Here is an 11,002-nt window from a genome sequence, read left to right on the forward strand (position 1 = left end):
GGACCAAAATAAAAAGGCCTTTTGTGCCAACTGGGTTCAACTGGCAAGACGAGGGCTGGATCCTCTGAGCTAGCAGAGGCAGGCTGGGCTGCCACGAGGCATTTCAGTCCCGTGGATCCAGCCTGAGGGACCACCTGAACTTGTAACCAGTCCCCACGACTTCAAAGCATCTGTCCCCTAGAGCTAGGGAGGCAAACAGGTAAACCTCTCTCTCCCCGTCCCTGTTTCCACATCCCCAAGGCCACAGGAGAGAGAAGGAGAGTGGCCACATCTCAGGAAGAGCCCCTCAGGGCAGGACCATGGGCTCATGAACTGCGGAATGATGCTCCCTGGCCTGCAGGATCCTGGCAAAGCAGAGCAAACCTGCCCCGGCAGCTGGGAGCCAGCCTGCCCTCTGGGAGCGCAGGCATCCTCCTCCCATTCAAAGTTGGAAAGGAAGAGAAACAGTGGAGGGGAACGCCAGTATAAATCTGGCACCCTCTCCCAGCCTCGCTAAAAACAAGGAAGAAAGCTGAACAGCCCAGGTGTGGAGGTTTAACTCCCAGGACTGGAGCAAATAAGCAACATGGACTTTCAGAGGTGACAGCCACCATGTGATGAAAGTCACCCCTCCTTGAAGATTTCATCTGTTGACACTGGGGTCTTTAAATCCTGGCACAGCGGCATCCCTGGGAGCTAGTACAGCATGTACCACGCAGTAACGCACGGCTACGTTCAATATGCTGCAGCTGGCTCACAATTTGTACACTGACTGGTGGCGTGGGTTTTTCCTTTTTTTTTTTTTTTTTTTTTTTTTGCAAGGCTGCTTCTCAGGATCTGATGCAAATTTTACTTGTTCGAGTGTAATGCGTCCATGTTGCCTGGCGAGAGAGGACTCCTGACAACCGCTGCCTGGTAGGAATTGGGTCTCATGTCACACGTGAGTTAGAAAACAAAACCCTAGACAAAAGGTACAGGGATCGGAGCTGTGCTGGGGTTTGTCCTCTCCAGACCCAGTGCTCAGACATTCCCCATTTACAAGGTTTGTTTTCCCCGACACATTTTACATTGATTCTGGCTGCTTTTTTTTTTTTTTTTTTTTTTTTAAAAAAAAACTGAGTGAGGTTTAGTAAGCACTTACAAAACTCTCCTTTAGAGCTGTATCAAAAAATTGGCCTCCTGGGTAGCTCTGTGCTTCCAGAGAGTACAGGGAATTGTTTTTATATTTGCAAGCCTTCGCTGCAAGGCTGTCGGTGCCAGCAGTAACTGTAAGTGGCAGGTATTTCTCACATATATTTTATAGGGACCTAACTCTTCCCATCTCCTGAGGTGGATGGGTGAACCTCGGCTCTTCCGGAAGAAGCAGAGGCACGCAAAGCTGCTCAGCACCTCACTCCTGCATTTAGCAAGAAAGGCAGCTCTCCTCTCCCTACAGAAACGCAGCCTTAGCCCCCTGCTTTAGGCACCCACGAGTGAAGACTGGGGGAGAGCAGTTAGCAAGCTGAGTGACAGAGGTCTTTTCAGGTCTCAAGTTAAAATTCGAAATAAGAAAGGAAACCATAGTGGGTGACTTTCAGAGGCTAATCTAAGCAGGAATTAGTTAGGGACTGCGCAAGGAAACCTCCTGGCAAACAGGAGACAAGACATCAGAGGAAGCTCAGACTCTCATCTGAGGAGCATCTGAAGTCATGCAGCTCTCGTGAGGATTGACTTTCGTACTCCGAGCCTGGAGTCCCCAGGTCCCCGAAGGAGTGTCCATGTTAATTAGAAAGTAAGGTGAAGCCTTCCCTAGCAAATAAGCAATGCAATTATAAAGCCAGTCAATAGTGTAACGCCAGCCAACGTGTTCCAGCGATATTTTGAAACTGTAATCTGATCCTACTGTTTCCATCTTCGTGCCTTGCCTGCTCTCCCTTGTTGCATACTGTACTATTTGAGGCCCAGAGGGCAAAGCAAGCTCTTGCTGTTTGTTAATGATCAGAAACTGTGTTTCGAGTGAGGGCTCTACGTGCACCGCCCACACTACTTTCTTGATAGTTTCTTAAACTTGCAGCCCGTCGAAGCCCTGCTAGAAGGCTCTCTGAAAAACAAAAGCGAGCAAAACAACCAAAAACACAATTACAAACTCCACTTCTGCCTTCAGTTTCCAGCTCCTTTTTACCACGCTAAAAAAAGGCAAAGCCACAGTCTAAAGCAATCTCCAACTCTGTAGTGTGTTAAGTCTTGCAGGAAACATATGCTTCTATTAAATTGGAAACAGTTTCTAATGCTGTCAGTTTGCTAAATGTAACATGTTCCCTTGGAAGAAGTGGAGCAGTTTTAATGTTTTTGACTAACGGCACACACCAAACAGAGTATGTCTGATAAAGCTGGAATGGGCTCCAATAAATATAGCTTAGAATAAATTACTGCCTCATTAAGTAATTGTTTGGAAAAAGAAGAGCAGGTTTTCTAGATTATAGCCGTGTTATTAAGGGTGTTTATAATATTAGGAATTCTATCAGGGTAGCAGAACGTAATGCAAGTTTAAATCAGACGAGCACTTGTTAGCTCATTAAACCATTAAAGACTACCCTGGCAGAATTAGAAGGTGAACAAGACCGCACAGGTTCTGTGCATGGAAACCTAGCTAGATGTATTTCAAAAGAGCTGTGAGGTTGAAGTCAAGAGCAAAAGCTCTGAGCAATTCTGACAACTTCTTTTCAGTACAAAGCAAGAGGGGGATATAGCTTTGTAACGTACCAGGGCTAGAAAACGTTTATTCAAAATAGGTTTTATTCATGTACAGGAAGGCAGTTGTCTTTGCTGGAAAAAAGAACAGATTTGGATTGCCCAGCAGAAGTAAATTTCTACCTCAAAGGTCTCACACAGCCAAAATGTCAATTCTCATATGTTCTGCTTCAGACAGGACTTCCCATCAGCATCCTTACAACAGCGACCAGCAGATGCAAACAAGACCCCAGCCTGCCCTTTTTCGGTCTTGTCCTTAACTGGAAGTTTTATGAAACAAGCTTTCTATGATTGCTAATGCTGCCTCAGCCCTTCGCAGGCCTGGTGCAGACGTGGCCCTGCTGACCACCAACCCCAGCAGTACCTGCTTTGAGCCAGACCAGGGTGGAGGATTCTTCCCTTCCCACTACCGGGAACTGTTTTTTAGGGTTAGTCACTGGGGGGAAAGAAATTTTCAGCAAGATGGCAAAGCTGCCCTCTCCTCGGATCACCTCTGTGCCGAATCCTCTTCACGTCCTTCCCCAGGACGGCTGCACGCACCGTCTACTCACAAGAGCGCCCGTGCCACCACACAGGAGGAGCAGCTTGGCTGAGACTCTGTGCTTCAAAGAGCCACCCAATAACCTGGGCCGAGGTTATTCTGAAATTTGGGTCTCCACGTGGCAGCGTTAAGGAAGCATCCAGGCCTGCCAAGCATGAATCAAATTACACTGTGCTGTGTACACACGGGCTGAGCAACTCCGCTGCCAATATCAAAAGCTCAAGGACTAGGAGCTGCATTACACACCTGGGCATCAGTAGTAGGAAATCAGAGCTGCAGTAAATAAAACCAGGCACAGCACTAGGCCAGCTCCTCGGACTTTACTATGTGATTGGCTGATTATTCAGCAGACTCTGCCTGTTGTCACCCGAAAAATATGCGAGGGCTTCTATGCACAAGCCTCCCCAGGATCAGCCAAGAAGCTCCCCCTGCTCCACATCACAGTTTCTTTTCACAAGTCCGGCACACCAGGCCTCGTTGCCTGGAAGCAGGAGATGCCAGTCCCGCAAGCAGGACCATGTCACGATGAAATCTCCCCGTCAGTGAGCAAGGAGTCACGCTGGAGCCGGTGCGCACAGCTCCGCGCTGGGAGAACCAGAGCCATAATTTCTTCAAGCGGTGGATCTGCAGCAATTAAGAAGGCTGTGTACCGCTTCAGGGCCCAATTCAGCCAAGGGCTGACTGCCTTCCATTTCTTCCCACTGCAGAGCCAGCAGGCATCAGTACAGCGAAAGCGCTGGCTAAAAAGAAGCACCTTACTTCTAAATTAAATACAAAACAATCTGAAAGAGCTAGCGCGGCCACCAGAAAGTGACACAGGCTAGCAAACACATGCTCCCTTTTCACTGCTAAAATTACACGCCTGTAATGACAAGATGCTACTGGTCAGACTCTAAGGAGAATGATGAAATAGCAAGACCGGCTATACATCCCTCCTCCCCTGCAACGTTGCTCTGAACAATAGATTACGGCAACGTTGTGTTATATTGTACAAGACATCTCTATTGGCACACGCATGTCACGGTCTAGCTGATATTTTTAGTGTACATAGGGACTGAGTATCGTAGACCCATCTTCACTGGATGTGTATAATTCCTACAAAGGTTAATGAGAATTGTGCATGCATCCAAGAGAGACGAGACCCCTTTGTGTATAATAAGAGAGTTTTTCTCGCGTATGTATAATTACTTGGATTGAATCCTTGCTTTCAAGCGTATCTATCATCTTTTCCCCAAAGATACCTTGTTTTTCCCCCTTGTCGTAGACCCTTAACAAACACATGGGGGGGAAAAATACCCATGCTACTGTGGAAAGAACTGAATGGTTTGCCAAAAAGTAGGTTATTGCTCTGAATACAGTGTTGCATAAATTATTACAGTCAAACTGAAAAGCAGCGAATGGCAGGAGGGAAGAAGAGAAAAGGAAAAAAGAAACCTCTAAAGAAATGTATACTGCAAAATGCAACATACATCCCAGCAATGACAAATCATTTTAGTTTCTGGCCTGCAGGTTTTATTTGCTAACCAGTTTCTCGCTACTGAGAGTTAAAAGAGGAGAAAAGAAAGGTGTTTCCCTGGCATTTTTAAAAGCAGCTATATGGCATATGTGTCGTTTTCAAAACTTTTGCTTAAATGAAATGAACACAGCCCTGCAAACAAGTATATTCTGTGAAAAAGCACCCACTCACCCCCAAGTTTCTCTTAAAGAGGTGGAAAAGCTGTTGGACGCTTCTCCACCACCAGTGAAAACAAAAAAAAAACACACGTAGTTAAAGTTTGACATGAAAGTTTGCTAAGACTGTGTTAAGTGATGTTAGACAAGATGATAACTGTTGGCCTTTCAGTCCAGTGTACCAAAGCTCTTGTGTTTGTTGAAATACAGCATGTGTTTTCAGGTCCAGCGAAGGAGCCTTCTGAAAACTGATACAGGGAACTTTGGCCAGCCTTGAACTGTTCTCAACCTGTAACAGCTACGAGTTAGAAACGAAAGAGATCCCATTTTTTGTGGCAGCTACTTGATTTCACAATAAAAACTACTACACCAAAGCGATACCCCTTTCAAACAGACACCATGGGATCCACGTAACTTTTATGTGTAGTAATTTAAACATTCTCAAATAAATCATTTAAACTTATATGGGGACACCCTTTTAAAAGCATATTTTAACAACATGTGTATTAAACCTGTATTTCGAAGCAGGCTTAGTACAGGTCAATTAACATGGAACAAACAAACTTAACCACAAACTAAGTCTTTGGAAATTGGGAGTGGAAAACACAGAAAGAGAAGAGATCAGGAAGCTGAAACTAAATGTCCTAAACTTCATTTCATAGCCAGTCAGGCACAACCCATTCACCTCACCCAAGATAGTATTACACTGATTTTCCCCACAATTAAAAAAAAACCTGCATGAGAGCATGTATGTACCACGTATGTTCCACTGCCAGTGAGGGGAAACAGAGCAGCAACAGGAAGCTTTACACTGTATGTAACACACAGAAAATATTCTCTCTCTTCTATTCATTTGCAAGTTATTTCTGGAATACTTTAGTCAGGGGAGGAAAGGGGAAGGGTTGTTTAGAAGAGCCAATTTTGCCAAACAGATGGAGTAGGAGGGTAAGGGAGACCGTGAGCTAGATCACAGGAGGGTAACCTAAGCAGGTTATTGTACCCCTGGGACAGCCAGCATGAAAGTAGTCCTGGTCAAAATCCCTCCAACCGCAGCTCGGACTAATGAAGTGTAAGTCCCTCCTCCTACACAGGGACAGGCGAAGGCACAAGAACCGACTAGCAACAAATCATGCTATACAAAAAATGCTTAAATAGAGTGGCTTCTCTCTCACATGCACACACATACACACGCACAGAGCGATAAGAAAGCAAAATGTTACCACTGTTTAAAAAAAACACACTGTGGTTTGTGCATGAACTCCAGTCTCCTATCTTGATGAAATGTATAGTTTAAAAATGTGCAAATGATATGCATGCACGTGTACGTGTATCTATTAAACGCTTCTTCCGAGGGTGAAAGACGGCCTGTAAAAACACATGAAAAGTAAAGAGTTTGTGGAGGCACCGGAAGATGATGATGTATTTCTGAATTAGGTTTTAAAACTTCATTTTGCAGCTACCTGAAGTTAAGACAAAGCTGCCTTTAGGCATTTCAAACTAGTCAGACCTGCTGTAGCAGTTGCACAGACTGCTTCAAATATGCCCTCCACGCTCCTTTCAACCTCCACCCCAACATATATCCGCATAGTTTACCTCCAATCATGGGTGGTTCTTTCTATAGTGCAGTTCATGCAACCTTATTGCCTGCCTGGCACGACAGGAGTTTTTAAAAGACTAATGTTACAGGCTACTATAAGAAACTGTAAGAAAACAGCTGGTAATTGTCACGTTTCCATTAAAGGTGAGTGTGGCTCAAACAGCACAAGGGTTTCCCAGGGGGATGGAAACTCTGGGATCAAGAAAACAGTTTTATTCATTACAGATCATGCCAGCAAGTTTTAGGGCGAGTTTAGATCTCTCCACCAACTCAGGGTTCCTTTGAAAAGGGAACTTCTTTCTTCTGCTACTTCCATATACCACCCAGTTTTAAAAATACATTAAAGAAAACAACCCACATTTGCACTTTTCTCTTTGTATTCTGCTATATTAAGAATACAATTTTTATTCTAACTTCACTGGAAGCAGAAGCTGTCAGATGAAAACCAATACATCTTACTGGTGTGAAAGCAAAGCAAACAGGCTTTAGCACCTAATAATTACATAGACAGACTCATGTCCTTCAACGCCACTTAAAACTCAATTCTAGAGTGATATTAATGAGAAATTCCTCTTTAAGCCCACTGCTCCTCAAAACACTGATCATGTTATATAGGTTGGGAACTTCAGATGTCGTATGCCAACACCTACAGTTTCACGTACCGTGCAGACCAGAGTACTGAGCCCAGCCCCTTATTTGGAAGAATAATGGTTTGAACTCGCCTAATACAGGACTCTGAGCATGGTTTTAATATCACTGCAGCACCCTGAATCCACAGTCACTCTGATGTGGTGGTGGCTGCTGTCTTACTTGAGCTAGCTGAGCCTCCACCCTCGAAGAAGGGACACGTGAAAACCAAAAACTCGCTCTCTGGTGACTTGACAGCTTCTTCAGTCCTTTCAAGCCATCTTGCTCCTTGTCACAACTTAAAGCCACTTCTGAAGACCGATGAGGCTGTACTGCCAGCTGCCCAATGCCCCTGGAGACCAGCTCTGCTCTCCCTTGGAAATGCCCCTCAGATCAGCTCTTCCCCACCCAGGAATTCCCCTTTGTGCCGGAGGAATCTCCCAGCTGCAGGTCTAGAGAGTCTTCACAGCTCTTCCTGGTCACTTTGCAATGACACCGAGCATCTCACACATTAATCAGGAGCCATCAGTGAAGCAAACGTCACCATGCAGTTTCTATTCTGCAGAACACCACACCATGCTCATACAGCCATGAGACGGGAGGGCAGGGACCCTGCTGTGATCGGTGCTGTACAGATACAGGATATACAGGCCTATTTCTTCCACAAAACCTCTGCTGTCTCCCAGAAACACATTTGCTCTGGACTCTGTTTTGCTCAACTTCAGTTGAGTTCTGTTCAGAACAGCCAATGGCAAAGTTAGCACTGCATTTACTACAAGGCCTTCCTTCCCCACTTGTGTCAAACAGTCAGCATTGTTATCTTATTTTTTGTTACAGTGTTTGCACTGGTAATGCTGAACAAACCTGAAGCCTCTACTACAGCAAACACAGAAATTGACTTTGTTTATAAAAGAATTAAAGAACTGATACATGTTGAGGGTCTCTCCCCATTTACAGAAAACAGGCACTTCTTGAGAGCACAGTTTCTCTGACTGATGAAGTTTAGAAATAAAACAAGTGGCAGAAAACATGCAATTATATCCCCCTGAAGAAAACGAGCTCTGTTCTCAGATTGGCAAATTCCATTTTCTACGAACTATTAATTAGCAAAAGATTCATCTACACTAAAGATCTGTGCTTACTGCCAACCGGCTTACATTTAAGCTGGACCTTGCTCTCTCCTTTGGAACACTCCTGATCTTTGGACTTGGTAACTGAAAGCTGCCGTTTCTGGCACTGATTTGTGTGCATGTGCATGTTAAGGAACCGTTGCAACTGGAGCTGTCTCCTCATGAGCCGGTTACACATATAAAGCCGAGTTAAAAGGCGTCTCTCTCGCTACGAAGCTCTTATAAAAAGTAGATCACCAGAAGACTACTTACACTTTCAAAGTACTGCATTCTCCTTGCTTGACAGATTACACTTTAAGATGTTACATAAAAGCAAAAATAGTCACAAGTATTTTGGATCACCTGTCTAGTGTTAGCACTGCCAGAGATGAACTGTGCCAGGAGTGTTTTACATCACTGTGAAAAAAGTCAGAGTTCCTAAAAAAATTTTTTTCCCTATGAATTATTCATCGGAAAAATAAAAGCAGCTTGTGTAAATGATGGCAAAATCCTTCAAACTAGATATTGCATAAGATCTGTTGTACTTCATGGAAGCTAAAAAAAAATTTAGAATATGGAATTTGAGGTTTTCCTTGATATTAGGACATTATCTCAAACTCCTTGATGGCTCTCAGGCAGTCAATTCGAGTGCTTGGATTATTTATATTATTATTTCCATGAAAACACTGAGAAACTGCCATTATTTCATCTTTCCCATTAAAAAGAGCAGGTGTATAAAGGAATACAATTACAATTCTTAATAAATCAGCACCTACAGACGTATTTAATGCTCTTTAAGACTGCTTCATCTACAGACAAAACCTGCAGCACCTACGGCTAGAAAGTTTCTTTTTGTTTATTTTTAATCAACTTCAGAGAAAAAGAAATCAGCTTGACATGAAAATCAAAGCGGTGTTTTAATATGCACAAAGTCTAGCTTCATTCGTTAGCAGTCCAATCCAGTTCCTGCAGAAAAGAAGTGGGTGGGTTTTGCTACCAACTTAAATGGAAGTAGGATCAGTCACGAAAGGAGGAAGATCTACAGCTGTTACGTTAGATGTTGCAATACTTGCCTGGACAATGGAAGTATTCCCTAGGACACGCTCTCAGATACCTGTCTGGCAGCACAAACTGCTAATCCTCCTCCTATCTCTACCACCACCACTAGCTCATTATGTTAAATCAGATTCCAAAGATACCATCTTATTATGTAAAAATGTATGCATTTTAACTTCAAGCAGAAAGGGCTACTTTCAGTTTACCCTGCTTAATCAACTGCTTAATTTCTACAGCAATACAAGTAAAAACAGCAGCAACTTTTAAGAAAACACAATCCATTTCTACAGTTCGTTTTACCATGTGGAAGTTTTCCATGCACTTAGGTGGAAACTGAGGTGCCTCTGTCAATTTTGTACCCTGAGAGAAGCCCGTAAGACACAGGCACCTTCATTTGTCAGGTGAATCCCTAAAAAAATCAGAACAAAAAGGTAGGAAGTGTCATTTCAACTCACACAAATAGAAACTGTTTACTCCGTTTGAGAGACACCGGCATAAAACTGATGTTAGGGGGCAGCCAAGCCCTCTACCACCATTGTTTGAGCAATAGCATATTCTACGGTGGCCAAATCCAGCACCCACTGACGGCAGCAAGAGCCACCCTGCTGATTTCACCTGGCACTAGCTAAAAAAGCCTGGACTTTCCTGATCCCAAGAGCTTTGGACTTGCCTGAACACAGGCTGCCACACGCAACAGCTCTGGCGTGCTGTGCTGAAGTTCGGGTAAAGGGGCTGACAGCCCCCCCAGATGGAGATGAAATAGGCAGATTCGTTTTATTTTACACCGGCAGCTGACCCGTAGCTGTAAATCAGCCACCAAGGGTCCCAGGGGACAGCACACGAACCCCTCCATAGATTTTCAACAAAAGCGTCCCTGGGTTTTCCAGCTGTGCTTCACAAAATGCAAGAAATGACAGCAGGTAACTGCACTCCTATTTTCACGCTTAAGGAGAACTTCTCCTTCCAGATCCTGACACGCTGACATGAGTAAAGCAGCAAGCGCTCTAAACGAAAGTGGCATCACAAAAGGACTTTTTTCAAGCGTTCCCCCACCCTGAAGGAAATCCCAACAAACAGTTTTTTCGACATCGCTTCCAAAAGATGAACCACCCTGTTCACAAGAGCCCCCCAGACGCCTGTGTCTCCGTGCTGGCAGTGCTCCCAAGGAAGACCCAAGTGCGCTATTGCTCAGGGAAAAGACACGCTAATCCCCTGCCCTGCTGCCGCCCTAACACCAACCCCTGGAAAGGTCCAGCCAGCGGGGCCAGGCGGGTCCTGCCCAGCCATCTGTCAGCTTTGCTCCAGCCGAGTGAAAGTCTCCCCCAGGCCTTTTTAGCTCTCCTGGCAGTACGGCACACACTTTTAGGGGTACCCTAAAGTCCCCGCTCTTGCTGAGAAAACGGAGCAAGGCTGTAGCCTCCCGGCTCAAGGGGCTTCCCGGCGCACACGCTAACTTACCGGGGTAAAGCCGGTTTCTTCGAGTCGGATGTAGCACAGCTCTTGAGAGCACAACCGCCCGCACAGCAGCCCCGATAAAAAGTATATTCCAACTACACGCACGCACCTGCTTCGGCCCGGGATCTCCGTGCATCGACGAGGGGGGGAGGTATTTTAAGAGCAACTCCGCCGCTCTCCCTCCTCTGCTCATCTCAGCACGATCCCCCCCGGAGGAGAGGGGGAGGACCCCCGCCC

Source organism: Fulmarus glacialis, unplaced genomic scaffold (genome assembly GCF_000690835.1).
Source record: "Fulmarus glacialis isolate BGI_N327 unplaced genomic scaffold, ASM69083v1 scaffold26082, whole genome shotgun sequence".
Lineage (NCBI taxonomy): Eukaryota > Metazoa > Chordata > Aves > Procellariiformes > Procellariidae > Fulmarus > Fulmarus glacialis.